A 26,950-nucleotide genomic window follows, 5' to 3' on the forward strand; every position below is an offset into this window, starting at 1 on the left:
GCGGGAGGAGACCGGCCGTGCTCGCGGGGGAATTCGCGATAAACGGACAGTCCTCGCGATACGTACGGACAATTGACATGCGAGTTTTGCGCACGACTGCGCCGCGCGGCCTCGCGTCCTTCATCTTCCCGACGCGCGTACTTGTATGCGCCGCTTGAAATAAGATACACTGCATACACGGGGATTGATATTTTAATCCCCGGCGAACAGAGTAATCCCGGTATTGCGTGATTACGAGAACTCGCCACGCGGCGAAAAAGGAGAGGAAAAAAAAATACGAAAATAACCCCATTAATTTTGATTGCTTCCTAAATATTTCAGCGGAGCGAGCCGCGTGTTAAAGGGAGAGGCGTGCACATTCGGATCAAGGATACGGGAGAGTTTCACCTGAAAAGTACATACATTTGGATAAGGGCGCGGGGCGCCTCTGTTTCCATCAGCGAGCGAAAGCCTGTCCAAGGAGCCGCCGCTGGCCGGAGGCAATCGCCCGGTCACGCGATGTAGCTACTCACACACACATACACATGCCCAAGCTTTTCCCCGGAAATATAATAGAAACTCCGGCGCGGCGCCGCAGAAAATGGAGAGAGAGAGAGAGAGAGAGAGAGAGAGAGAGAGAGAGAGAGAGAGAGAGAGAGAGAGAGAGAGAGAGAGAGAGAGAGAGAGAGAGAGAGAGAGAGAGAGGCAGCGCCGGAATGAAAAACGAAGATATAAAGCCGAGAAAAATGCGTAGAAGCTCCAGCGGACGACGAGGACCCGGTAATACGCAGGCGGTTTTTTCCTCATTTCCTCTCCTCTCTTTCTCTCTCTCCAGTGCAGTATCGATCCTGCACGGCTGATGGGCCTCGAGCACGCGATAAGCTCCGCGCTTATACGCTATACCCGAGCGAGTCGTCATCGCGCCGCATAGTCATTCGCTACTACACAGTGCATTTGATTGACGCGTCGAGCCAGGCTCGATGATCGCTTTCTTATACACATTGTAACGCACCGCGCGGGGGTATTAGGGTGTGCTTCGTTATTCCCGAGATGTAGGACACACGCTGCGCCACATGGGCTGCTGATCGATTCGACGCCTGTGGGAGTGTCTTCGCCGCGATGAATTATCATCGGGGAAAGTGGGCTGCGCTTTAGGGGATGTTGACACGAGATTATCGGCCACGAAATTCCTATGCGTCACGCGGCGGCGTTATAACGATCAAACATGAATGTATACGCGCGTGGCGAGAGTGATACTTCAAAATATTTGATCGAGCCTCCCGGCTCGCAATAAACACGCGCTGCGACTCCATACAGCGCCGAGAAAAATCCAGCGCAGCTCGAATTCGGCGCAGCCCTCGGGGGGCCGCGGGAATCATCATGGGAAATTTGGCACGTACTCTCTTGCGGTTCTGCCGATGCAAGATCGACGAGCCGCTCGAATTTCCAAGACGCCGTATCGGCGGGGGAGAGATCGCGAGGAAGCTTGAATTATTCAGCGATCCGCGCGCGCGCGCACATACGCGTATGAATTCGTGATCGCAATTACGAGCTGGCTTGTGCGCCCGAGCTGACGGCCGACAAATCGATGATCTCGAGCGCGATGATCGTTACGCGGCTTGTCTGCATCAGTCGGCGAGTGAGCCATGTATGCAGACTAATTCGTCGTCGTTGTCGCCGCCTAGGGGGGCTTGCCGTCATCGCGACTGCCGCACGGATGCTAAGTTCAAGCGGACAGGATGTGATGCATGCGCAGCGAGTTGAGACGTCTGTACTGGCGCTGTGGAATTTAATCGCGATGGTACGTTCATTACGGCGATTTTTATTCGGTCAGCGATGTCGAAGAATGCAAATAGGAGCTAGTACAGCGCGGAAAAAAGAGGAGAGTCGCGCGGAATCGGAAATCCAGCGCTGATCTGCCTCCGGGGACACGGCCTCGCGCGCGCCCGCGCTCTCTCGGCGGTACTCCCGAGGTTGCTGCAGATCCGAACTCGTTTCGGATGAAGCAGCCCGTGAAATTGAATCGCGCGTAAAAATCGCGCCGGAGAGTGCCCTTCCTTTCGCTCGCCGCGCGTGTCTCCCTCTCTCTGTACCACCTTTATACCGGTCAATCCGAGCAGACCGATCGGCTCGCCATATCGGAATAGGTTTGTCTCCCTCCTTTCGCTCTTTTTGTTCCTCGCCCTTACACACGCACTGCACAGCGAGCCGAGAGCTGTCTCTCGTCCTATCGACGTTTTGTTTGCGCCGGATCAATCGCAATTCAGGCCGAGTACTCTTTTTTCCTCTATTTTTTTAGCCCCTTTTTCGCGACGCGCTGCAGCAGCGGATAATCAAGTTTTCTCGGACACGCGAATTTCGGATCGCATCGAATTACAGCGAGTCGGCGGGCGCTATCAAAATTTTACGCGAGCGCTTTAATCGAGGCCCGACAAAGCAAGCCGTAAACTGTAATTACAACGCGTTTCGCCGGCGAGAGTTCATTCAAAAGGCTGCAATGAGCGGGAGAGCGTCGAGAAAGGCCGAGAGTCAGGCAGCGATCAATAGTCGGTCAATCCCATAAATCAGAAGGTAAACACCGCGCGGGACAATTCAGCCGACCCTTCGGCTGTCGGAGGGAAAGCGAGCGAGCGGAGGGGCCGGCTACGGGAGAGAGAGAGCAGTGAGATCAAGCTGAAACATAAAAGCTCCCCCCTATATCCAGCCGCGGCAAAGCTCACGGCCGGAGCTTTCCGTTCCATCGGTAAAACAGGCATCTTAATTAACGGCTCCGCCTACTACTACTCGCGAGCGGCGCCTGCAGACTCTCCCTTCAACTATACAAACTGCGGCCAGTTCGTTAAGGACGCGAAGCTTCGGGGATCTCCATTAAAGTGAAATCTCCGAGACTTTAAACTTGCTTCGTTCGCCCTCAAGCTGCACCTACAGCCCTATGGCTATGCTCGTGGTGCGTTCCGTTTGAAAAAAGACCGCCGGTAGCTTTCGCGCGCGAAATAACATTTATTCCAAAGTAGCGCCGAGCTATAAAGCGGGAGTTTCGGAACAAAGTTCGGCTGCTTTTTATCGTCTACTTTCGTTGCGCGCGCGGAACAATCGGTAATTAGTATGGCGGGAAAAAAATTTCGAAACTGCGCGCCCTTTGAGCCGCCGCGCGCACGAACGTCTCGCAACTTTTTTCCGCTCCGACGTGCATTCGGCGGGTTTATTAGCCGGCTGCGCGCACTCGTAAAAGGGAAGGATTCAAATGTAGCCCGATTTCGAGTGCTCCTTAACCGACTGACGCGCTACTGTACGTTTGATGCCCGCGACTCCCGTGTAAGTACCGCGCAGCGCCTTTTTTTCGTTCTCGCGTGCCGCGCGCGCGGGGAAAAAACGATTCGATTTACGAGTGGAGCGCCGGACTCGCGTCGTTACGTAACGCGCGAGAGGAGCAATAAAGCGCGGCCGCGCGCGATGTTCTTTAAGGACCGTAAAATCGCCCTCAGTCGTAATTATTTTACGCGCTGCTGTGACACCCGTGGATACGGCCGCCGACCGCTTCTGATGCTTTTATATTCCGAGCGGTCTCTCGGCGTTATACATCGCGTAGGCTGCAATCGTTTCGGGGACACACTTCGTATTGGGATTTTATTCTCCCCCGATTTTTTCGAGCGTTTTTACTATACTAGACGCGCTGTATTTACGTAACGCAGCCGGGCCCCCGGTGCAGCGCTCGTCGGATCGCAGGTTCGATGCTATTACGTAATAATTCGTGCATGAAATTTCATAATCGCATACGCGTGAGGCGAATAGCCGTGCACGACATTAAAGTGTACACACGCGGCATTTTTTTCTCCTCCGCTCTCTCTTGTCCCGCTTTATTCGGCACAGTACACGTAATAAGCGCATTATCGAGCTCTTTTTCGCTGAACGTATATAAGTATAGCAATTCATTAATCCGCAGCCGGCTCCGCGCTGCAAATCCTTTTCAGCAATTTTCTGCCCACGAGCGTGGCGACACGCTCTCGGGGATTAAAGCGCGATTACCATGATTTTTTTTAAATCGTACACGCGATCGAAGAGAGCGGATTTCATTGTGTACGCTCGGCCGAATTAGATTTTTTTTCCGCGCGCAAAGCTCCGGGAGAAACCACAGAGGACGCATAAAATAGAGTCGTCGAATGAATCGGGGGCCGTAATATACACAGCACAGTGTACTTGAAGCGTATCGAAATATGATTGCCACGCGCGACAACAGCAGTGTAGCAGCATGAAGTTTTTACGATCAGCAAGAAGCGGAGGGGGGCGACGCGGAGTCGATCGTCGTGCGACCGATATACGGAGTGACGAGCTCCGCGGATAGCAGGAAGCAGTAGGCAAGCCTGCCTGCATTAATCCCTCTAATGCAACACGGTTCGGCCATTAGTAGTGCATTTCTGCAGTCCCAGGGGACTGGGGGGTCGCGGTATGTGTGTGTACGCGCGTGTGCTGTATACAGTGTACGCAGCGCGCGACACGCCCCCGCCGCTCTCTGCGCCTCGCGGGCCTTATAACTCTGGCCAATAATTCCCACAAAATACGCCGCCGAGAGTCCCCGCGTGTAAATCCCTCTCTTCCGTATTCCCGGCCAGCTACTCTACTCTCGCTCTGCACCCCTATCATCATTTCTCTCTCGCTCTTTCTCTCTCTCTCCCTCCCTCTCTCTCTCTCTCTCTCTCTCTCTCTCTCTCTCTCTCTCTATGCGCTGTTGCCACGGATGCAGCGCTTCATTTTCATTTCGCGCGGCTGCACGAGAAAGGGACGGCCCGCTATTGTTATGCTTTTTTCAGCGCTCCTTCCATTATCCTTATTTACGTTTTCAGGTCCGCGCACACCGCCGCGGCTTATGGATTCGGATGCGCCGCCGTCGGAATGGCTTTTAGCAGAATTAAGGATATTGCAGGCTGAAAGCACTGCCGCCGCTGCATGGCTTTGCCCGCGCCGCCGGAATGCCCTTATTCAGTGATGTGCGGGATGAATTTACTGTTTGACGGAAAAGTGCGAGCGCAGTGAAATTCGACGCATCACGCGCGCGAGCTAATTCCTGTGCGTGTGATAAATCGAAGGAAAAAAGTTGGATTAATTAAATAATTTATTACACGGGAGTAGGTGACGTACAATAACTTTGCGCTTTTTTTCAGCCTCGACGTGTGCACCGGCGGGCCGTACAGTGTTTCACAGTTACTTTTTATCTCGACGCAGCAGCAGCTTTTCCGTCTCTCCTGACCATTAACCGCACGTGCACACACCCTCAGTTAGCGAACCAGTAGCCACCCTCCGCCGGCCGAGTCACACTTGATACTGATTTATGCGGAAGTCTCCCCTTTATGCGAGGGCTAATTGGCACAAATCGACTATCGATTCTCGCCGCCGCCGCCGCTGCTGCAGAATATATGCGATACCATTTTGTGAAAATTATCAAAGATAATGAACTGCGCACCGCGTATAACAAATATGAAAAAAATAATAAACTCGGATTTCTAAAGCGTCGGTTTGCTCGCCGACGCGCTAATCGCCCCGGCAACGGCTCGACAATTGAAAAATTACGCGTTGCGCTTCGCTGCTTAATTTCATATCATTACGCTCGCGGAGAGTTACCAACTACGCAATCTTCTCCTTTAACAGAAATAAGCGAGCCCATCACTATGGCGACTCGATTTTTTCTCACCGCGGCTCCCGTTCCCAGCAATCAGCCGCACGCGGTCAAACGAGTTTCGAGAGTGAGAGACCCGTCGCTGCTGCACCTGCGCGAAAAAAGGAGGAATCGCAGCAGGAGGAGCAGGAGGAGGAGGCGTAATGTCGAAGCTCGTAATTCGGATTAGCGGCTCTCTCGTTCTGCTGGCGGAGTGCGCCACCGCAGCCCTGCTCCCTCCGCCGACTGCCAAATTGACGTAATTGCGCGTTATTAGCCGAGAGAGTTGGTCCTCGCTGCTTTCGACGTCACAGGTGACACGCCTGCCTCTCTCTGACTCTTGCACTCTATCGAAGCTTTTTCGCCGAAAATTTTTTACTCCTTCAGTATATTTTCATTAGCGACGAGAAGGTCCGTCCTTCTTCGTCGGGACCACGCCCTCGAGGTGATTTATCAGTTTATAATTTTTTCTATTGTTGGCCCTCGGCCTCTCCTTTTTCTATGCGACCTCCTTCGCTCCCGACGGCGTATAACGCATTACAGATATCCATAACGACCGGGGGCCGTTTAGTTAAGGCCATATAACGATGAAGGACTCTTTCGAGCTCGCGTTTTCGTCCGCTCTGCCGTGTAAGGGCCCTTTTATTCCCGCGGCAGCCTTCTGCGCGCGCGCAGCTTCTTTTTTATACGTCCGCTCTTATACGCGCGAGAAAGAGAGATATAAATGAGAGAAATAACTTTTTAGATACTTTCAGTATAAGAGCCAACGAGTTTTTTTTATCTTCGAAGACGCTCATCCTGGCTATTATGCGCGACAGTGCGTTAAAAAAAATTGAGAAGCGCGGCGATGAAAATAAATGAGGCGCCTCACGGTATTTTTACTGCTTAATTAGCGCACGTCGAAAAATGTTGAGCCAGCGCTGCGTTATTATTTCATTCCCCGCAGCCCCGTTTCTTATTTCGAATTTTCAAAGTTACGAAGCCCGTAACTTTGCCTCATCGCGAAGGAAGTTTCCGGCGAGTATATAACACACTTTTTTGCGAGACCACCGTTTCTGAATATTCATCGCGGCCGCCCGATGATAAATATTCAGGCCAAATATAATCGCACGCCTCGCACGCAACGTGCGCGTTTCGAGAGTAATACGAGACTCGCGCAGGCGCGCGCATCTCCGAAAACAATTTATTCGCCGCTAATCAAGCGAAGCATAAAGTCTCGCGTCGCCCCGGGCACATTAGCGTTTAATTTGCGCGATCGAAAAACGAGGATCCGCGAGCCTTATCGCATTAACGAATCTTCCGAGACATCCGCAAGGTGCGCGGACCGCGAGGTCTCGTTACACGCTTATCGTGCGGGTGGTCTCGCACTCGCTAAATTAATCCCGTCTGGCTGCATCAGCCGGGGATTTATCGAAGGAGGAAGAGGCCGCGCGCGTGAGAACCGCGAGGTACCCATATGAGTTTGCTAGACGAAGCTGTTTGCGCCGCGCTTGGCTAATTAATTTTTACAGGCACACAGCGGAGCTCGCAAAAAAGACCGAACTGCGAAGACGTTTAAAGTCGCGGAGCTTCTATGCACTCAAGGTCGGCTACTCGAGCCGGCTCTCGCGCAGGAAAGAGCCTCGCCATTAGCTAAGTACTGGAAACGCGGAGTAATTCCGGCTCCTTTCTGTTTCGCGAGCGAGGTGCCGCGCGCTCGGGCGAGGAGAACAAAGCAGGAGCAGCGCAGAAAAGTTGCGCGAAAAAATGCCGGGCGAGCTCTCCGCGCTTCTTCCGTGCCGGAGCTTTTTCGGTTAGCTTCCTCTTATTCGGCGCGCTGCCGAGCGTTTTTCACGACTCCTTAACCCCCGCTCGCACGCCGGACTTCTCGTCATTTCGTCCGTGTATTTCTTTTTCGCGTGCGCAAAGCTCACACGCGCCGGGGCGCTTTCTTCCGCGTGGGGGGATGAGCCTCTGCCGTGGCGCTTTTTATGGGTTTTCCGGCTGCTTTAGCGCGCGAGAGAGCGGCCGCTTAAGTGGAGAGGAAAACCTCGCAGGCTTTTTCATTTTTATTGGCCGACGGCTTAATTTTCGCGGCCGTATGTTTGTCTTGTTTTTTCGTTTCGAACTCGCCGCCGACGCCTTGCGCCAGCGTTGACGGACGTTGATATCGCATTTGAAATTAAATTCCGATTTTTTTCGCGGCGCGAGGTTATGGAAGGCAAATATGCATGACCCACATCCACCGCGTTTCCGGTTTTTAAATGAGAAATGAACAGTCACTTCCCCGCTATCCGCGTACGTGCCAATATTAATACACAGGCCGAAATCGAGTAAAACACTGAATAAAAACAGACTCCCGCGGAGATTTCAATAATGGCGCCGGTGGCATCGAAGGGTGCGGGGGAGAGCTTGAGAAAATATTTTCAGGATTTTCGAAGGGAGCAAGCTCGCGCCGGCGAGAGCTTTCAAGGTGAACGAAACTCGTCTGCGTCGTCTGTACGTCGTCGTCGAGGGGGCAAAGTTTCTTCCCGCAGCATAAAGAAGAAGAGGCGGAGATCGATCTACGGCGGCCGGCGCTGTTTTCCTTATAAAGAATTTTCCACACGATTTCAGTTCCTCGTCGCGGCCGTGCCTACTTTCCCCGTGGACGCGATTAATTTTTGCGATAGGGCTGGAAGTTCCGGCGGGCCTTTGCGACAAATTTCACGCGTCCCTTGTCGCGGAGTAGAGGGGAGTGAGCTGGGAAAGTCATCCGAGGGACAAGTGCAGCTTTATAACGCCATCCTCTCGTATAATAAATCGATCTTCGTTGCGCTCATTTTTCCAAGCCGAGAGCGCGACGGCTACAGCGCCGACGTGACTTTTAATAACTCTCCGCCGAGAATATCCTCAATGTCGGGAGAACGGCTTTTTCGCCTCTTCCGCGTGCATAAAACATGCGGCAAGCACTTTTGGCCGCACTGTACTCCTTTATCTTTCCGCGACGTGACTCGGATCAAAGGAGGAAAGGGCGTGCGGTCGCACACTCGGCGACAACAAGGTTACGCGCCCTTACACTCGATAAGTCTAATGCGTATCTGGAAAATGTAGGGCGTGACTCCCTTTCCGCGAGTGAGTCACGCGGAGCCGGGGCCGGGGGTAGATTCGGGAGATACTAGTCTCGGTCAATACTCCACCTCGAGGTGTAGAGGCCGTCAGCGACGATCGACGAGAATGAAAATTGATTTGACGCGCCGCGTCTTCGGGACGTACTGCGATGACGAGGCGTCGCTTTGTGTGTCGGTGTGTGTACAGCGCGCGATCGACTCGCGCCTACATTTTTCATGATGAGTTTCGGTGATGTGTGCGATCGGAAAATCAATGCGTTATATCGTCATACGCAGACTATTAGGATTGATGGCTCGTAAATAAATATACGAGAGGGGATCGCGCGACGAATGCTCAAAATATTTGTCCCGCCTCGCGTTACAAAGTGCATGCGCGGGCGTTAATGTTTCATGCGCGTGTCAATACGCTGTTTTACTCGTAAACTCGATGCGCCGCAGCGTTTAATAGATTGTTGCAGCGGATAGCTCGTCGATAATCCCGCCGTGATCGAAGGTAATAAAGGGCCTTTAAAATATCCCCCGCCCAACAGTATGCACTCGTAACATACACTCGTCGATTCAGAATCATCGCGGGAAACGACGCTCGCGCAAAAGTATTCGCCGAAAGATACGAAAACTCGGATCTATTTGTCGGTCCATGACGCGCGTCTCGTCGGGGAGAAGTTGCGAGATAGCATCGAACTCGACTGCGGCTCCTCGGCTTTTCTTCCGCCTCTCTTGCACGTCGGAATTTTTGCGCGCCGGCTTGAAAGTTTGACAGTGACGGAAGGAAACGTTTCGCCGCTAACGTCCGCCGCCGCCACCGCCAACTTTCTTTCGGCGAGAATTCTTTTTCCGCCGCCGCGAGCGCCGGCTGCATTTTTCATTCGGCGCTGCAGCCCGCGGGAGTGGAGAGAAAAACCACGACGACTCGCGCGCGGATATCCGGCCCGGGCGGCGGCGGCGGCGGCAAGTAAGTAGAGCTGCACTGCAAACACATTAGTTCTGGGCCGCGCGCGATGAATCTTGCGCCACTTGGAGATCGCGGCCCTCGCGCGCGGTTAATAAATCCTGTACTCGCCCGCTGCTGCTGAACTTTCTTGCACTCGTGCACGTGCGAGTTATGAAGTTTGCTCGGATTGAAGAAGCCTCGCGCGCTGTCGCTTGTCCGCATAAACAACGCCCTCATCTGATTATTAGCGAGGCGTAATCGGGCCGATAAATCCCCGCGTGAAAATAGACGACGCACTCGCGCCTCCATCAACGTCGCGCGGGCTGCGCGTCTAAAAAAGCCTCGGAGCTTATTACCCGTTTAAGAAGCTCGGCCATAACAATCCGTCTCCGTAATGGGCGAAGGCAAACAGCTCGAGAAAAAGGAAGGAAAAGAGGCTGCAGGAAACATAATCCACAATCCAATATCATAATTTCGAGTAGCCTCTCGCTCGCTCGTGCTTATACACATGCAACGTGTGCCCAGCATCGCGAGTACGAATCGCGAATACCGCAGGCAATCGGGGCGGCTGCCGCTGCTGCGATTATTCAGCGATAAAAAAGCCCAGCTCTCCGCTCGTCACGTACGAGACGAATCGCGCGCAGGAATTTCTCCGGCTGCCGCCGCTGCGAGCACGCGATTATTACCCGGGCTCACGGAGAGATATCGCGTATGTAATGCAGCCGGGGAGCGCCTCGGGAGCAGGACTGAGATACGTCGGCCGAGACAAGAGGGCCCGGCTCTCGAGACAGCTGTCGAAGCGGGAAAAACTCACTTATGCGCGCGCATGCTTATTACGCGCGCGGCGTTAGATCTAATTTACGCGGGTTTTTGTGCAATCGTCGAGACGCGGGCGCGAAGAAAAAGTTAGAAGAAACCGGGAAAGCTCTTGGGGCCGGGTAAACAGATAAACATCGCGAGGAAGTGCGATGCGTCCGAAAAGGCAAAAATAAACGCGGCAGAGCCGAGAGGGAGGCGAAATAAGAACAGGTTTTGAACATCTGCGCGCTTTTCTCGCTCGGCTCGACCCGAAGAGGAAGAACAAGAGCGGCGTATACGAAAAAGCGCCGCAGGAGCTAGAGCGCGTAGCAAGAGCCGAGCAATAAGGATCGACTCCCCCGGGGCCGGTATGGGCGCGCAGTGCGCCATTATAATTAGAACAACAATAATAATTCACGCGGGCATTAACCAACTTAGCCGCAATTGCCGCCCCCGGCCAAGTCTACTCTCCGCGATTTTTTAGCCAGGATGGCCGCTCGGGATTCTCCCTTTTTACCGATCGCCCGTTAGATAGAGCGAGCGGGCGATCGCAAGATTCGCTACGGTTATGTTCTTATGTTTATGCGCTGCGAACCGGCCGAGTGATAATAAATACGCGGCTGGTCGAGTAGCGGGAGTAATTAGGACTGCGTCGGTATTTCGAGGACACGTTATTGAATATCCAGCAACGACGTCTTCAACGCGCTTTACGACGCGTCCACGGAGGCGCTATTACAAGCGAAGCCGATAAGCGATCGGCGAAAGTAAGGGGGCCTTTTTTTGCCTCGACACAATGGCCGGGAGATCGAAGGCAGGATGATCGACGCCGGGAGCGCGTGGAGCAAAAGAAGTAGCTGGACGCACGCATGCGAAAGAGAGCAGGAGGAGAAAAAAGGGCAACAATCATAAAACGAGGCATTTTTTCGAGCCGGCGCGCGATCGGTATGCTCGCGCGACGGGAGTGGTACAAATTGCAAAGTTTATCTGTAATCTATAGGCCGAAGGCAGCTCGGCGAATCTCGAAGCCGGACGGACGGACGGCTCTTGGACTCTCTCTCTCTCTCTCTCTCTCTCTCTCTCTCTCTCTCTCTCTCTCTCTCTCTCTCTCTCTCTGCACTCGGAGGCAGTATCGCCGAGTTATCTGTCGTTCCGGTCGGTCGAGCCACTTACACTCGAACGTCTCCGCGCCGCGCGGCTCTTCGACGTCTTTTCCCTCTCGCGCTCGCTCTCCGTACGCTTCCTCGGACAATGGCCGTCTATTTCGAGCGGGAGCGCGATGTATACCTCGCGCCTGGTAGCATCTCTGCGCGCTCGGCGCATTCGCGCACGCTTGTCTCCCGAGGCGCTCTCCCGAGTTATTCAGAGCTGTCTTGGTCGGTCTCTCGCGATTTTTCAGCCTGGCCTCTCTCTCGCTCTCATTTGCTCCTCTGCCCTTCGCCGTTGCGGCTACTCTCTTGGCCTTTTTTCTCTCTCGCAGCTCTCTCGCTGCTTCCTCGCGCGCACTCTATTATTATTGCTGATTTTTGCTTGTCCTCGCAAGCTCTTTGTTGCAGCCTGCTGCTGCTGCTGCGAATAAATATTGCATCGAGGATTCAAGGACGAGAGATTAATCTCGACGCTGGCGCTGCAGCGCACTGAAAATATCAATGCGACGATCTCGTTTTGCTCTTGCGCGCAGACGCGCTGAACTCGTATTTCGGTTCGGCCAATAAACGTCGCAATAATAGCCGAGCTATGATGCGCGCTATTCCCGTCTTTCGAAATTCGGCAGACGGTCGTTACTTGAGTGCCGGCGCTATCTCGCTCCGGAGAATACATGTGAAATTGTTCACCAAAACTCACCCGCCGCATCGTCAATACACATAATGTGTTTGCGTAAACAACGTACCTGAAACAAGCAAATAAAGTCTCGATTACATTTAATTGTAAAAAAACATGAGGAAAAACGACCCGATGCATTTCGCGCGAGGAATATAAATCAGCGCGGAAATAGGTATAGGAGAAAAAGCTCGGGGGCGGGTTGCGCATCGCGACTCTCGCGCGTATTCGTCGACGCGTGCGGTTACGATGACTGTACTCTCCTGCGAGTTGAGTAATTTTCCCTCCGCCAAAGCCGCGGCGCGACGTCGAGTAGGCTTCTTTTACTGCCGCCGCTGCTTTTCATTCGCCGTAAAAGGGCGACGCTGCCGCAGCGAAAATCGACGCGCGCCCCGCGGGATTTTTCAAGTATACGCGCAGGCCTTGTTTTCCTTGTTTAATCAATTTCAGTAGCGTCTGCAGGTGCAGGAGTAATAATTTTGGCCCCTCGGTGATGTGTAATACGCTCGCACAAATATCGCGATCGCTGCCGTGTTTGCAGTGCGCTGCGTAGACGACTAGTCCACCTCGGGGAAATAATTTCATTATGCGCTGAATTATTTATGCTTATTACCAGCGCTCCGTAATATCTATTCATACGTTCAATTTGTTCCACTGTCATTGGCTGGTTTGCAGCCGGCGGCTCGTATATCAGGAGTCCAACCGTATGCGGAACGAAGCTAGTCTTCGCCGCGCAAAATGTGTTTTCTAAAACAGGGCTGCTAGCTATGAATAGCGTAATAATCGAATGCAGAAGGCACGGCGTGCACGGCCACCTCTACATACGTCAGTCTGGAATTTCAGGATGCACGAGAGATATACTCGGCTTAATAAAGATTTCTCCCTCAGCGCATATCCCGAGAGCGAACATTTAAAGTCGGCGAGTACATAGCGCCGATATAACAAGCGGCGGTGGCGACGACGATCCACCGGCTTGTTTCTTCGCCAAGCGCTCGTTTTCTCCTCCGGGACACGCGAGCTTTCTTACCCCCTCGACCCTCTGTCTCCGGATACGACTTGGCGGCTCGCTAGCTGTGCTATAGCTCGCGCACCCCCCTCTCATTTGAATGTAAATTACGGCCGGCGAGCGGGTAAGTAACGGCCCGGCCAGTTATTGTTCCGGTAAATTCTTGCACGAGAGGATACTTACTCGGGAGCCAGAGCTTGCACGCCGACTAGTATAGGTGAGACGAGAGAGCTACTCCAGACTCGCGGCGCGAAAAGTGGACTGTTCGCGCGAGTGAGGGCTGCACTCGTCAGGCTCGGCCCGTCGCCTCCGAATAGCCCGGTTGGATTTTTAATCTCCGTTTACTCGCTCTCTGATTAAAGGAAGCGCATTGAATTCATCAGCCGCGCAGGCGAGAAGAGCTCGAACGCTCTCGCGCAAGACAAACATCGAATCCGATAAATCAAGGTCCCGGCAAACACGGCGGCCTATAAGCGCAGCGCGGAATTGTCAGGCTGAAATATGAGCGGAGCTGCTTAAAAGCCATTCGCAAAGGCGTAAATGACTCCCCGCCGGCGCGTTCCCCGTACGCAGAATACGCGCGCCTCTTATGAATTATTATCGGTAAAGCGACACGGAAGCGCAGTCGTTTTCCCCGCCGGATTTTCAGAGAGACTATCCGCCTTCCTCTACTCGGTTTCCACTTTCGATACGCCTACTGCAGCGGTGCGTCACCGTACGCTCGCCTCGGGTTTCGTCCGCGGTGTGCATCGCCATCGCCGCAGCCGTCGTCGTTGTTGTTGGGAAAGGCAGAGCGAGGATCGCTTATGGCTCGACGTGCAGCGCTGTCACAGAGGCAGCAGTTTCTCGATGATCGATGAGCGCGCGCTACTGCCACCACCGTTGCTGCTGCTGCTGCTGTCTGTCCCGCGCGACGACCCTTTTTCTCTCTGTCTTTGCGAATCCCCTTTTCCGCGTGTTTCTTGTCAGGTTTTCATTTTTTCCCGTCTCGCGGCTTTCATTGCTCCCCACCGCAGCGCCGCCGCGCAATCATATTTCTCTTCAGTCCATACTGCACGGTGTGCTGCAGGCGGCGACGAGCGAAAAAAAACGACCACGTCGCGCGAATTATCGCGCCTTTTATTATTTCTCATCTGTACCGTCGCGCGTCTTTATCATCGGCCGTAAACTCGGCCCTTTAGTCAGCGGTTCCCGGAATAAAGAGCAAGAATAATGTACGCGCGATTAATTCCACGGCGCGATTTATTCTGGACATGTGTCGAAGAGTGCGCGGGGCCGAGAGGGCGCTGACGCAGCGCGAGCTTTCTTAGTTGCGCGGGGGGCTTTAGATTTTTACGAGGCGCTCTCGAACTTTATCTCCGCGAGAGCTGAGCGCGTCAACTCTCCGGGACTCGAGGATATTTTACCTTTTTTTATCGCAGCCGCCCGCTTTTAATGGCGCTGACGTGCTCGCAATCATTTTCTCGAGCGACCTCTGCAGCACCAGCCAGGAGAGTGTAAGTATACAGGAGACAATAATAAAAGGAAGACTGCGACGCCGAGGAAATTATGAAAATCCACGAGTGTCTGTATCGGCGATAAAGCGGCTCCCTTATCCGCCGATAAATCCGGCGCGTAAATCGATGTACAGCGTTTGGTACTCGCGAAAATCGCTTATTACCGATAAGCCGATCCTCGAGAGTACTCGCCAGGAAATCAAGGGAAAACAAATGCAGATAAGTCCCAGGAGGAGGAGGAGGAGACGGCCGTCTGCGTGTGCACACACGCGCGCGGTCACGCGAGCCGCCCACGCCGGCTGCGCAGCGATATGCATCGTCATTAATGCAGCGGCGGCGCTATCTCTCTCTTTCCGCGCTATGCCACAACCGCATAGCCACACATACGATTTGTATACGATTGCGAGCCGCCGCCGGCCCTGACCCGACAGCCGCGCGGAAAAATAATTTTCAATCGCCCAAGGCGATCGCTGCGATTGAAGGATCATTAGCCAAATATGGAGGGGCTGCCGCGTAGCTATTGACGTCTCGGGAGGATCGGTGATCCTTATCGCGCGAGCGTTTACACGCTCATAATGTGGGAGTCGAGTCTCATTGAATTCGCGAGCTCTCATGCTCGTCGTTTCCGAGATTAAAGCGGATGACTCGGAGAGGGAGCGAGAGCCGAGGAGGATAAATTTAGACAAATCGCGCTCGCTTTTGTCGGCTCGAAAAAAGCCCGCCGGTACACGCGACGACAGAGACTCCACGCGAGAGGCTTCATCGACGTTAAAAGCTTTTTTGCGTTCCACGGGCGTCGGGCGGGCTTCCGTCGATTTGCCCGCGGCTTAAATCCAATTGCGCGCGGCGCGACACTGGCCGCTGTACGCACCGCGTGCCAAAGGAGCGGCCGCCGCCGCCGCCGCCGTCGGGCGTGAAAATAACCGAGTGCAGGATTTTTCGGTTCGCGACGGGGCTTTCGACGCCAGCCCTTTCACGCGGACTTCCATATCAACTCCATAAAGCGTGATCGAAAAGTGCGGGGAAGATAAATAGCGCGTCGCCGGTGAACCGAAAACCGAGAGCGGAGGAGTAGCTGTAATGAAATTCAAGACGGGCTGCTGCTCGGAAACTTGGGTCGAATCAGCGAGCGAGAAAGAATAGTTCGCGTTTTTGCGGCTGCGGGAATTCGCTCCGAAAATCAGCACGTTTGCTCTGCCGATTCACTCGTGTTTTCCAACTGCACACACACACACACGCGCGCGTAACTCGAGAGCTCGTCAACAACGGAGGGGACGAATACTTTCTCCGCGTTTGCTCTATTTCGGCTGCTTCTTTCGACGCGCGATCCTCGCGGAATCCGCTAATAATTCTCGCAGTCGCGCTTATCGTCGCTTTGGCGCTACTCCGCGTGCGCGCGCGCACATGTGCGACCGATAAATTACGCTTGTGTTCCCTCGTTCTCGCACAGCGAAAAGACGGAAAAAGAATAGGACAATGCTGAGAGCCGAAAAAAGAGCCGGAGATGCGTTTCTCGAGCACGAAATTATGCGTTTAAGCGATGTGAAATATGTCGCGGGAACCCAGGCTCGGCTTAATTTCAGCAGGATATTATTCTTAACATTGTGAAAATACGTTCTAAACCCGTGTACTTTATACGCGGAAGCTGGCGCGGCTCCTTCTTTCTTTCTTGTCTCCTTCGTTCCGTTCTATTTGCGAGCTGCGCGTAATGCGCAAACCGTTATACTGCGGAAAAATGCATCCGGATTCTCGCTACTCTAATACCGTCTTATAACGAGCCAGGAGACAATCAAGCAGACGCTCGATCGGCCCTTTTTCCGCGCAAATTCGCACGCGGACGGCGCGCACGTTCGAGGCTATTAGCGGCCGCGCGTGAAACAAATGAACGGGGCGCGTGTGCGGCGTGTGCGCAGCTCGCATCTTGATGAGACGCGGCCTGTCATAACGAGGCGGGCCAATCAATTATGGGCCGCGCGAGACCCACCGCACTGCAGGGAATAACGAAGTGCGGCGATGGCTACAACGCGCGCGGATGTCGCTAGTTTAGCGGCGGCCTACGCGCATTAAGGCAATTATCGCCGGCCACCCCCGCTGCAGCATTTATCGGCTTAAGCCAATTGCTCCGCTATACTGCCGCCGCCGCCGCTGCGAGACGGATTTCCATGCCGGCGAGACCGCCGTCATCGGTATTCACGATTGCGTGCGCCTCGACGCCCGGTTTTTCAGGGCTTTAATGAGCCCGATTTCGATGGAATATCGAAAAAGGGCGTAATCGCACTTTTCATGCCACGCAATAAAACACCGAGAGGCGGTAAAGCGAGTATTAAATTCCGAAAAGCGGCATGCGGATCCTCGCGTAAATTCGCGCGAGAATAGAGCGCGGACTAAGGCGGATCGCCAGCAGGTAAAGTGCTACCTCGTCTCGGGCAAGCCCTAGCCAATTTTCGCGAACTCTCTCGGCGGCGAGCGGCATCAGGTAAGAGCTTGCGTTAAGCAAGTTCGAGCTGCTGCAGCGCGGCGAAGTTTCCGGCTGCAGCTGCTCGTATTACCGTATATCTCCCCGGCTCTCGGGCGAAAGCCATGAGCGAGAGGTCCCGCAGCATCGGAGCAAAGAAAGGCAGGCGAGAGAAAAACGGGAAGATTGCACCAGCGGTGAAACGTCGGGGGGCTCGTAAGTAAGGAGCGAACGCTAAGTGGTTCTCCGGGGAGATCGTCGCGAAATTATTTACTCCTTTTTCTCCCTCCGCGTCCAGGCAAATCCTCCCTCTGGCCTCGCTCCTCTCTCGCTGTGTATAAACTCGCTTTTTCTATAGACTTCCTTTGCAGCTAGTGCGAGCTTTTTTTGGACGAACCTGCAGCCGGCGAATTGAACGCCGTCGCTCGCGAACTTTCGGCCGTGTCCGTGAAGTTTTTCAATTGCGCGGGAGAGAAAGAGAAAGACTTAGAGAGCTTCTTTCAGCCGCTGATGCGCCGCGGTGGCGGAGTATAAAGGAGCTTCGCAAATGAAAGCGGCTCTCCGTTAGACTTTGAACTTATCGACTGGTATTAGTGCAGCGCGCATCGCTTTGAGCCAGTCGGGAGAATGTCAATGCGAATTTAATAAGCGCGGAAACGGGATGCCGACTCGTTCTTCCCTGATAGCGATAAAACAACGGACGAAAGAGCGAATAATCACGAGGCTTGTCCAATTAAAGCCCGGCTCACGCGCGTCGAAAGCTCGCGCGTGATGCAGGAGCAGTATACACACCGTCCGACCGCAAATATAGTTCCCGAGGCCGCAATAAGAGAAGATCGCGCGCGAGCGCAGGGCCGTAAACCGCCGGCGAACGAGTCTTGAGGGGACAGCAGCAGCAGCCACTGTGCTTTGACGATCTTGTTCGCACCATCGGACGCGTCGACACCTCGGCTTTTTGTCGCGGCTGCCTTCTCAGCTATCCCTTTTTGCGAGGATCCGGCCCGCCGGCGCTAATTCCGCGAAGGCGCACGATAATGGAGCGACTCTCTGATTATTGTCGGCAGCAGCAAGAACGGAGACTCGCAGAAGAGAGAGACATTCCTCGCGCGGCCGAGATGCTCTCCGCCGGCTATTATGGTCGGAATACAAGCGCCCGAGGAAGTCCGCGTTAGCCACGCTCTTTACGCGCCGCTGACCTTGAGTCTCGCGCGCGTCGCTTTTTCACTCTCCATACACCGTTAATAATAGCCCCGACTCGCGCTAATTCGACGACACAGCCTTGCACATGATACACACACACACATACACACTGCGCTTGTCGGATCAAAACGAAGATTGTTCGAAGCGAGCGCGCATTTCCAGAGAGCAGTCCCTCGAACAGAGAATCGCCGAATGGCAGAGCGCGAGCCGGAACTCCGCGCGGTCCATGTCGCGTTTCCGGCTGAACGGTCCGCTGCCCCGCTGTTTGCCGGCTATTTACGCCCACCCCGCGCAGGCGATGCAGCGCGAATCCTGCTGCCGCTGCATCTACTCTCGCCGAAATTAGCTGGACGCTGATGTACGGCGCTTTTTATCTTCGCGTCGTATCTTCTCTGATGGAATATGCGCCGACTGCGAATTTCGAGCTGAGAGCGATTCGGTTATGCGCGATTCCTCGTCACCGACTATCTTTGCAGCGAATCCGAGCCGGATTGTTTATCGCTGTGCAATAAAGCAGTGACAAAAGGCCAGCGGGAAAGGGGATAAATAAAAACAGGAAGCGGAGAAAAGAAAGAAACGCGATCGCGAGACAGAGACAGAGCGACGGCGCAATTGCAGGACCAGACACGCGGCATTTACTCATCGCTCCCACGGGCGGAGGGAGAAGGCTACGTGTGTGTGTATCCGTACGCGTGCGATGCACCTGCGTATCGCCGTTTGTCACACGCGTGTTGCGCAAGCTTGTTCGCTGCTGCTGCTGCTGACGATCGGCGATTTTCGAGCACGTCCGGGGCCGAAAAGCTCCGTTGTTCAGGGCTGCAGCATTGTGCGCACTGTCGTCCATGGATCGTTGGAGTTGAAACTGTTTATCAAGAGCCGGCTTTCTCGAGAGCCGCCGAGCTTTTATATCATACATGCGTAAATGGGAATACTACTCCGCGTGCGTGGACGTTCCGATAAAATTAATTCGTTGCTGTGAGTCCGGGCTTTTCATTCGGGTGCGCTGGATTCTCCCGTTACGTATGCGCTGCGAATATGTAAACATTCCGCGGATTACTTGTATAATCGGGCGGGTCGCTCTCGTTTATTCAAATTACGGCTGCAAACAGCGCTGGAATACTTTCGATCGGTATGCGCGCGAGCAATCCGCAGGATAAATAATTAAACATCGCTCGCGCGCGTGAACCGCGATTGATAAAAAGGAGATTACCTCGTGCTCACGAGGGCGAAAATCAACAGCGCGAACAGTATTTTGTTACCTACAAAAAAGTTCTTGATGGAAGGTCGACATTGGCTGAACGGGAAAAATGCGGAAAATTCGACGCGTCGGCGTTTGCAAAAACAATCGAGCAAGCCTTCGTTCAGGCGCATAAATGCTGGCGTTTCCGGGCGCGAGATCCTCTTTATTATTTAAATTTAAAGCGGATCGCCGGCGCGGTCGGCGAACGTATGTACACGGCGCGGCGGAGAGAGAGGAGAAAGGGCGGCAAGGCAACGCAACGGCTATATTTAATGAAGCACGAAATTGGCAAATTAGTTAAAATCAGCGCGCGAGCAGAGGCACACGGTTAACTTCGTTTCGGTCAATTACAACCGCGCGTTATTTCAGTCAATCGCGGCGCCGCTGCCGCTTCAAATTTATTCCACGGCAAAGCGTGCGTAATTGATCCGCCGCCGCGCTGCGCAAGAGTGTGTTCTCGTTTATGCATCGCCGCCGCACCATGCGTGCGTACACTCGATGTGGAGAGGTAGTTTTTTTATGCTCCCGGACGCTAGCTGCGCCGCTGCCTCTGGTGAATTTTGGCTGATTTTTGGAAATTCAAACCATCCGCTGTATGCGCACGGCAAATCATTTCGCCTATTGCTGTAAAGTTGGATTCTCAATTAGCAATTGTAATTACGAGCATAAATATAATTCGAGAGTGTTCAATTTTGCTATACAAATTTGTCGCATGCATAATTTATCGACAAACTCGCGGAATTAAAAGGGAAATCAATTGACTGGCGCACGCACCTTTCGATGCGCCAATTAAATCCTCAGAGTAGTCGAGGAAAAAAGCCTCTTTTTATCCGCGGCCGCGCGCGTTTATTCGTGGAAGACCTATTTCAGGTACGCGCTGAGTAAGTGGCTGCGCGCAGTACGCAGTCTCTCTCTCTCTCTCTCTCTCTCTCTCTCTCCGCGCTTTTGTGGATTAGGCACGGAATTCTTATAAAATGAAAGCAGCTACTCACGGCTCTCAAAGCGCTTACTGCTGCGCGCGCGCCCCGAGTGTTTTTTCGAGGTCTATTTAAGTGCGCGCGCGCGCAGGAACGTTGCACTCGTGACGCGAGCGCGTATACCACTCCTCGAGCGTTCTTATACTTTTACTTTTAAGCCCGCGCAGACTTTGCTTACCTTAACAAGGAACATGAAAACATCAGCGGTTAATGGATCCTCGCGTGTACACTTTGTACTTTCGTTTCTTCTTCTCGCGCGCGAGCGAGGGGGGGGGGGTAACTTTCGCGCGAGCACTACGAGTGAGGGAGAAAAAGTCGGCGAATATCGCGCCGAGGAAAGAAAGCTGGATGCGAGGGCAAACTCCCCGCAAGTTAGTGCGTATATATAGCGCTGCGAGCCGCCTAATCGCTTAACGATGAGAAAACGAGCCGAGCAGAGGGCTGCTGCAGCGGCAGCGTTCCGCGGAGGCAGCGCAGAGTGCAGGACCCGCGGAACCAATCTCTCACGTGCTATTTTCGCCCGCGGCTCTGCCGAGCTGCGTAAGAGAAATAGAGAAAGACGGAGAGGAGCCGCGGCGCTCCGTGAAAATCGAGATGGTCCATTAGTTTCGCGCCGCTATGTACGTACGCAGCCACGCGGCCGCAAACCCGACGGGATTTATAACTCTTTCCGGTAATAAAGGAAGCGAACGAGATGAGCGCGCGCCCGAGCCGGAGGAGAAAAAGCGAAGAACTAAGCCGAGCGTGGATAAGTAGGCAGGACGATAAGTGGCCGCCGCGGGAATCGCAAGCTCGCGCTTTGTCTTCCGGCCGATATTTCGGACCTGTGACTCTAACCGTGCGTGCTTTGAGAAAACGAACCCGCTGCGATACTGTTCATTAGAGCAACCTAGAATATATAAGCGTCGTCGACCTCGTTCTCCCGCATTCATAAAACCAGTTGGTTACGCGCAGGCCGGCGAGAAAAGTTTAATTGAAAATCGTAATGGCCGGGGACACAAAAGGGAGGAAATGAAAAAAAGAATAGCAGTAGGCCAAGGCACACACGCGCGCGTTCACCCACGAGAGAATTTTCCCTTCGCTATTACAGCGCTGCGCGACGTTTATTATGCGAGCGAGCGAGCGTCGTTCGGCATGAGCGCGATAAAGCCCCGGAGAGGCGCGTTTTTAAGATCGGGAATCTGCGCGTAGCCCTAATGAAGTCGAGAGTTTACTGTCCGACTCGGCCGCTAAATATTGACGCTATACGGCCGCATTTAATTACCGCCGCGTCGAGCGCTACATGTGCTGCTGCTGCTGCTGCGCACCGTTTAGTCCGAAGCGGTATTTTTATTTCGCGCCGTCGCTGTCTCTGCTCTCGCGAGTTACGCCGCAGCGGTTGTGTGGCTCCGATCGCTTCCTACCTTCGCTACGGATTTTTACGGGATACGCGCGTACATCGATTCCAGCTCTATTTTTACTTTGCGTCCGAAGCAGAAGTACAAACGCCGTGTACTATCGTGAATTAATTAATGAGCAACTGAATTTTATTCAATTAACGATTCACACGCAGAGATCAATCGCGATGTATTTATTAGGGCGAAATCCGCGGATGCAGAACAGTCGCGATTACTTGCATCGTCGAATTTACAGGTATTATGTAGGTTTTTTAATTAAAAACTCGTACAATAAATACACAGCTCCGCGGAAGATTCTATCGGATTTCCTCGTCTATTAATGCCTGCTAACGCGAAATTTAAATAAAATCATCGAGCGAATATCTCATATAATAAATACAATCGTGCGACGCGCGCGCGTTTCATTTTTATTCCGGCAGGCTGGGTAATTATGCCGACGAGTGTGTGTGCGTGCGAAAGAGACACGCCGAGAGAGATTCGCGCGACTTCATTAATCATTAGATAGGGCGCGATTCCTATGCACACATGCTTCTCACTCGCTCCCAGCCTGCACATAGTATACTCTTAGCCGAAATATAATGAGCTCATTTGAATCGGTATCTGATCCAACTAATGCCGTTCGTCAAGTGTGTATCGGGGCCGCCTCATCGGACGACGACTGACAGAGCGCTGCCGTCGCGGCTGCCAATTAAAATCGTACGTCATTATTTATCGGGCTTATATATTGCAGCCTCCTCGACGCCGCAGCTTTTTTCTTCCTCGACTTCGCTTCGCGTGGCAAAGCAGCCCGCGGCCGACGAGATACGAGCGGTTCACGCGAGGTCGAGAGCCGAGCGCGCGAAATTCATCAGCTTTTTGCGCACGCGTGCATGTTTATGCGCCTCTTTAAATCCGGGCTTGTGTACGCTAAATACACTTCGCGGCTATCGAGGCGAGCGTATTTATGCATGCGCCGCGGACGAGTTATTCCTGAATTACCTTCGTAATATCGCACGTAAAACCAATTGCCCTTTTCGGATGTAAGATTGCGCCGTGTACGTACCTGGAACAGAAATAAATTCCGAAGCTTAGTCGATCGGTCGTTATACGAACATAAGGTATGGAAATAATTAAGCGGGGGAATATGCATGTTATAAGTGTGTTTGCTCTCGCGGCGTACGGTATTACGCAGCAGCCGGAGAGATTGCCCACACCGCAAATTATTGTTATCGATATCCGATCGGGGATTATACATCGGGATGAGCACGTAAGGATAACAAAATAAATCATCGCTCAATAAGAGATTGGATATGGCGTAACTAGCACGTACGCCGGGGGATCGCATTCAATTACGATATAGCCTGCTCGGCTCCGCGATCGCGCTGGATTGAACAATAACAAAAACTCGAACGCGCCCTGCGCGCGAGCAAAGACGTGTGAAATCGTTAATTAGTCGGGTGGATTTCCAAGATGCGCTATCTAATGCCGACGCATGTACGATAGGAAACGCGGTTATCAGTGTGGCCAGACGTCGGTTTTTATAAACGAATTTTCCTTGAAAAATTGAAACAACATAAATTTTTTTAAAATACGTCTGACAATTTAGTTTTGGGAATATTATAGTATATTTTGATGCAAGTGCGCGTAGTAAGCGATTCTCGTTTACTCCGTGCACATGAACACCAGGTTTTTTAACTATAGTGCGTGCAACAAATAATATAGCGCGGAACATGCCGTTGCTATGGAAACGTAGTTTCGCAAACGCTACACGAAAAACGAGCCCCTTGAAAACCGCGTTTTGCTCACGGAGTGTTTAAAAAAGAAATAGAACCGTATTATTGTACAGCATAAAACAGTTGTTGAGTAACGATTTTCGCTATTAAAAAGTGCAACGTTACAATGGCGAATTAGTGTTGTCGCAGCAGTTATAGCATTATAGCGACCCAAGCAGCAGGCCGATCAAGGCACAATTGGCATAGGTGACACAGCGCTGTATCTATCGAGGAGGAGATTATAATGAGGGAAATAGGAAAGCGCGTATGCGCCACCTATCGTCACTAGCCAAAGTCTAGAGCCCAGCCAAGTTCAATCGGTGGGGGAAGGCCAATCCAAAACTGTTTTCTTTTACGATTATATACTAGCTATATACTATACTTATGGCCTGGTGCTTCTACACGCTTGATTCCGCGTGTCCTTTTCTCCGTGCAGGTAACTCGAACCACCGCGCAGCGCGGCGTAGAAATTTTACGATGTGCGTTCATATATTATTTTCCTTCTAATTAAGCCGGAATTTCAAGCGGCCGGAGCTCGCGGCAGCCTTAAATGTTTATCAGCCGGTTTGTTCTCCAGCTCGAATTTGCTTTTAATTTCGCTTAATTTCAGGTAATTTATTTCGACGGCGCGAGGTCGGGAGCATATACAAATTCAGATAACACACTCGGGTTTCAATTCCCGCGACTGCAGCTTCACGCGCGTTTTCACTTCTTCTATATATCGCCGCGTGAAGAAGAAACTCGCGCCAGGTGACTTTTACATTAGCTCGCGGAAAAGAAATGCATTGTCCCACTTTGAGTGGGGGTTGATAGGAGCATTCAAAATATCGTTCAGCGGCGTCGGGCATAAATAAGCCCGCAAAAGGAGGAGGGCGAAAAACAAGTCCTAAGTGCATAAAAGAAAAGCAGCGAGTGGCCAGATAAGGAGGAGGCGAGAGAGCGGAGGAAAGTGGAAGTATAGAGAGAGAGAGAGAGAGAGAGAGAGAGAGAGAGAGAGAGAGAGAGAGAGAGCGAGAGAGAGAGAGCAAGATAAAGGAAGCGAGAGAGAGGAAGGAGCTGGCAAGGTGCGACTGATACTGGCAATTAAAAGCGAAAAGAAAGCTCGCTCGCTCGCGCTTTATGTTCCCTGGCGTATCAAAGAGCAGCTTTATCCACTCTTCGGGAAGAGAGCGAATCCTCTACTCGTCTCTATCTCTGGCTCGAGCCAGCGCAAGGAGAGCAAATAAACGCCAGTGCAGCGCAAAAAGAAGGAGCCGCGTGAGTACGCTCTTGCTTGGTCTTAGGGCGGCGGAAATAAAGATCCTTTATCTCTTAGCCACGAGGCGCGTCCACGTTTTTGCCCGTGCGTTCAGCGAGCGGCTTCTGGGGAGCGCGGACGGAAATAGTTGCAATTGAAATAAGGCGGGGAAACGAGAGCCGTACAGCGCAGCTCCAAAATTCATACAGCCCCGCGGCGAAACATTAGAATGGAGCCCGCGGAATAATATGGCTTTCGACCCCCGCAGCAGCGGTGCAGTACAGCGCGCTACACAGAGGATCTGTACACGCGCGTACACATAGAGAGAGAGAGAGACTAATGCTACGGTGCCGCTCTCGATGTTTGAGTAGGTCTGCAGCACGGCTAAGCCGAGTGCGCCCACTCGCTATTAGTGGATTAAATTTTCAAATTTATAAATGCCCCCGCTAGCTGCTACCTTGCTATACACTGCCTGGATTCACGGATGCAGTTTCGGATATGAGCTAGGATATACTTGTATACGGGCTGCCAATTTTTCCCCCCGATGTACGACGCTAATGGACTAGAGTGTAAGCTGCCTTTACAGTGAGTGTGGAAGTTTGCAGGGTACGAAATTTGTATGCATTTCGCCGGCAGCACTGGATTTTCGCGCGGGCAGAGCGGGCTTTAATATTTCACTTATTCCGAATCGCCATTTCATCACTGCAGGCGACGACAAGTGCGTGTATACTTTTTAATTAGCAGCTCCGAAAGTGAGTGAGAGAGAGAGAGAGAGAGAGAGAGAGAAAGAGAGAGAGTCGGGAATGGCATAATTAATTCTAATCCGATACAGTCCGTGCGTAGCTTCTCGGAGATTAAAATACGGGGCTGAGCGTCATTGAAAATTTGATAATTAAAAGTAGCCCGCGGCGGAGGTTATCGGCTTAAGCGGATCAGGAGGCAGCGCTGTGCTCCTCGGCGGACACTGGCGGTGAACTTTCGCGCGACTACAATAAATCCGCGCGACTGCCACTGCAGCTCGTCGGTGTTATTATATTCCTTTCGCTCGCGAGTAACACACATAAAATATTAATGTCTTATTTGTAATTTTAATGATTCCGAAAAGTTCGCCGCGCAGCGAGAGCAGATTGACGCGGCCGACCGCGACACATAACGACCTCGGCAACCGCGGCAGCATCCCTGGAAGCCTTCCAGCGAGCTGCTCCCTCTCTTTTTCTCTCTCTCTCTCTCTCTCATCCCTGCTCCTCCGCTATCGGGAAAATTGAAACTCGCTACTTGTTGAACGTAAGAATGTAATTATGCGGCAGGCGCGTCGCGACCACTCGTCGTGATCCAATTCGCGCGCGTATAGGGAGGAGGAAAAAATGAGTTATGAACACGCGCGCGAGCGCGGGAATTATCGATTCCCTATCTGCTTGCCGAGATCGGGCTCTCTTTCAGTCTGCCTGTGGGCCTGTATCGCTTTAAATTTTTTTCGCAGAGCAAACACGCTGCCTTGCAGCCGGCGGAGTGAAGCGCTGGCCAAACAAGGACGGCCGGACTGGCTAAACACAGTGTGCGGAAAAAAGGAAGCGCCCGCATTTTGTCCGCTCTAGTAGCGCGTCTGTGTGCTCTCGTCTCGGATTTGCGAAACGAGTGTGAAATTGAAATAGAGCCGTCCGGGTCATCTCCTTCTCTACTCTCTCTCTCTCTCTCTCTCTCTCTCTCTCTCTCTCTCTCTCTCTCTCTCTCTCTCTCTCTCTCTCTCTTTCCGCGCATTAAAAACGTCGTTTTCATACGAACAAATAGAGCGGGCGAGAATTATCAGTCGAATGGATTATTTTCCGGCGGATTAATCAGCGCTGCGTTTCGCGTAATCTTTATGCACATTCGATTGAAAAGTCGATTTTGCGCGGGTAAAAAGTTGCCGAGAAGAGCCGAGTAATC

The 26,950-nt window shown here is 52.7% G+C and overlaps 1 protein-coding gene and 1 long non-coding RNA gene across 2 annotated transcripts in view; one reads left to right on the forward strand and one right to left on the reverse strand.

The window, feature by feature from the left end:
- LOC100116545 (roundabout homolog 2) overlaps nt 1–26,950 on the reverse strand; it is a 297,500-nt gene that overhangs the window by 72,522 nt on the left and 198,028 nt on the right. The window lies entirely within an intron of this gene.
- LOC116738481 lies at nt 23,768–25,453 on the forward strand. The gene is made up of 3 exons (XR_004344498.1): nt 23,768–24,223; nt 24,398–25,044; nt 25,103–25,453. It is a non-coding gene; the product is annotated as an uncharacterized LOC116738481 (long non-coding RNA).

Source organism: Nasonia vitripennis, chromosome 1, assembly GCF_009193385.2.
Source record: "Nasonia vitripennis strain AsymCx chromosome 1, Nvit_psr_1.1, whole genome shotgun sequence".
Classification (NCBI taxonomy): domain Eukaryota; kingdom Metazoa; phylum Arthropoda; class Insecta; order Hymenoptera; family Pteromalidae; genus Nasonia; species Nasonia vitripennis.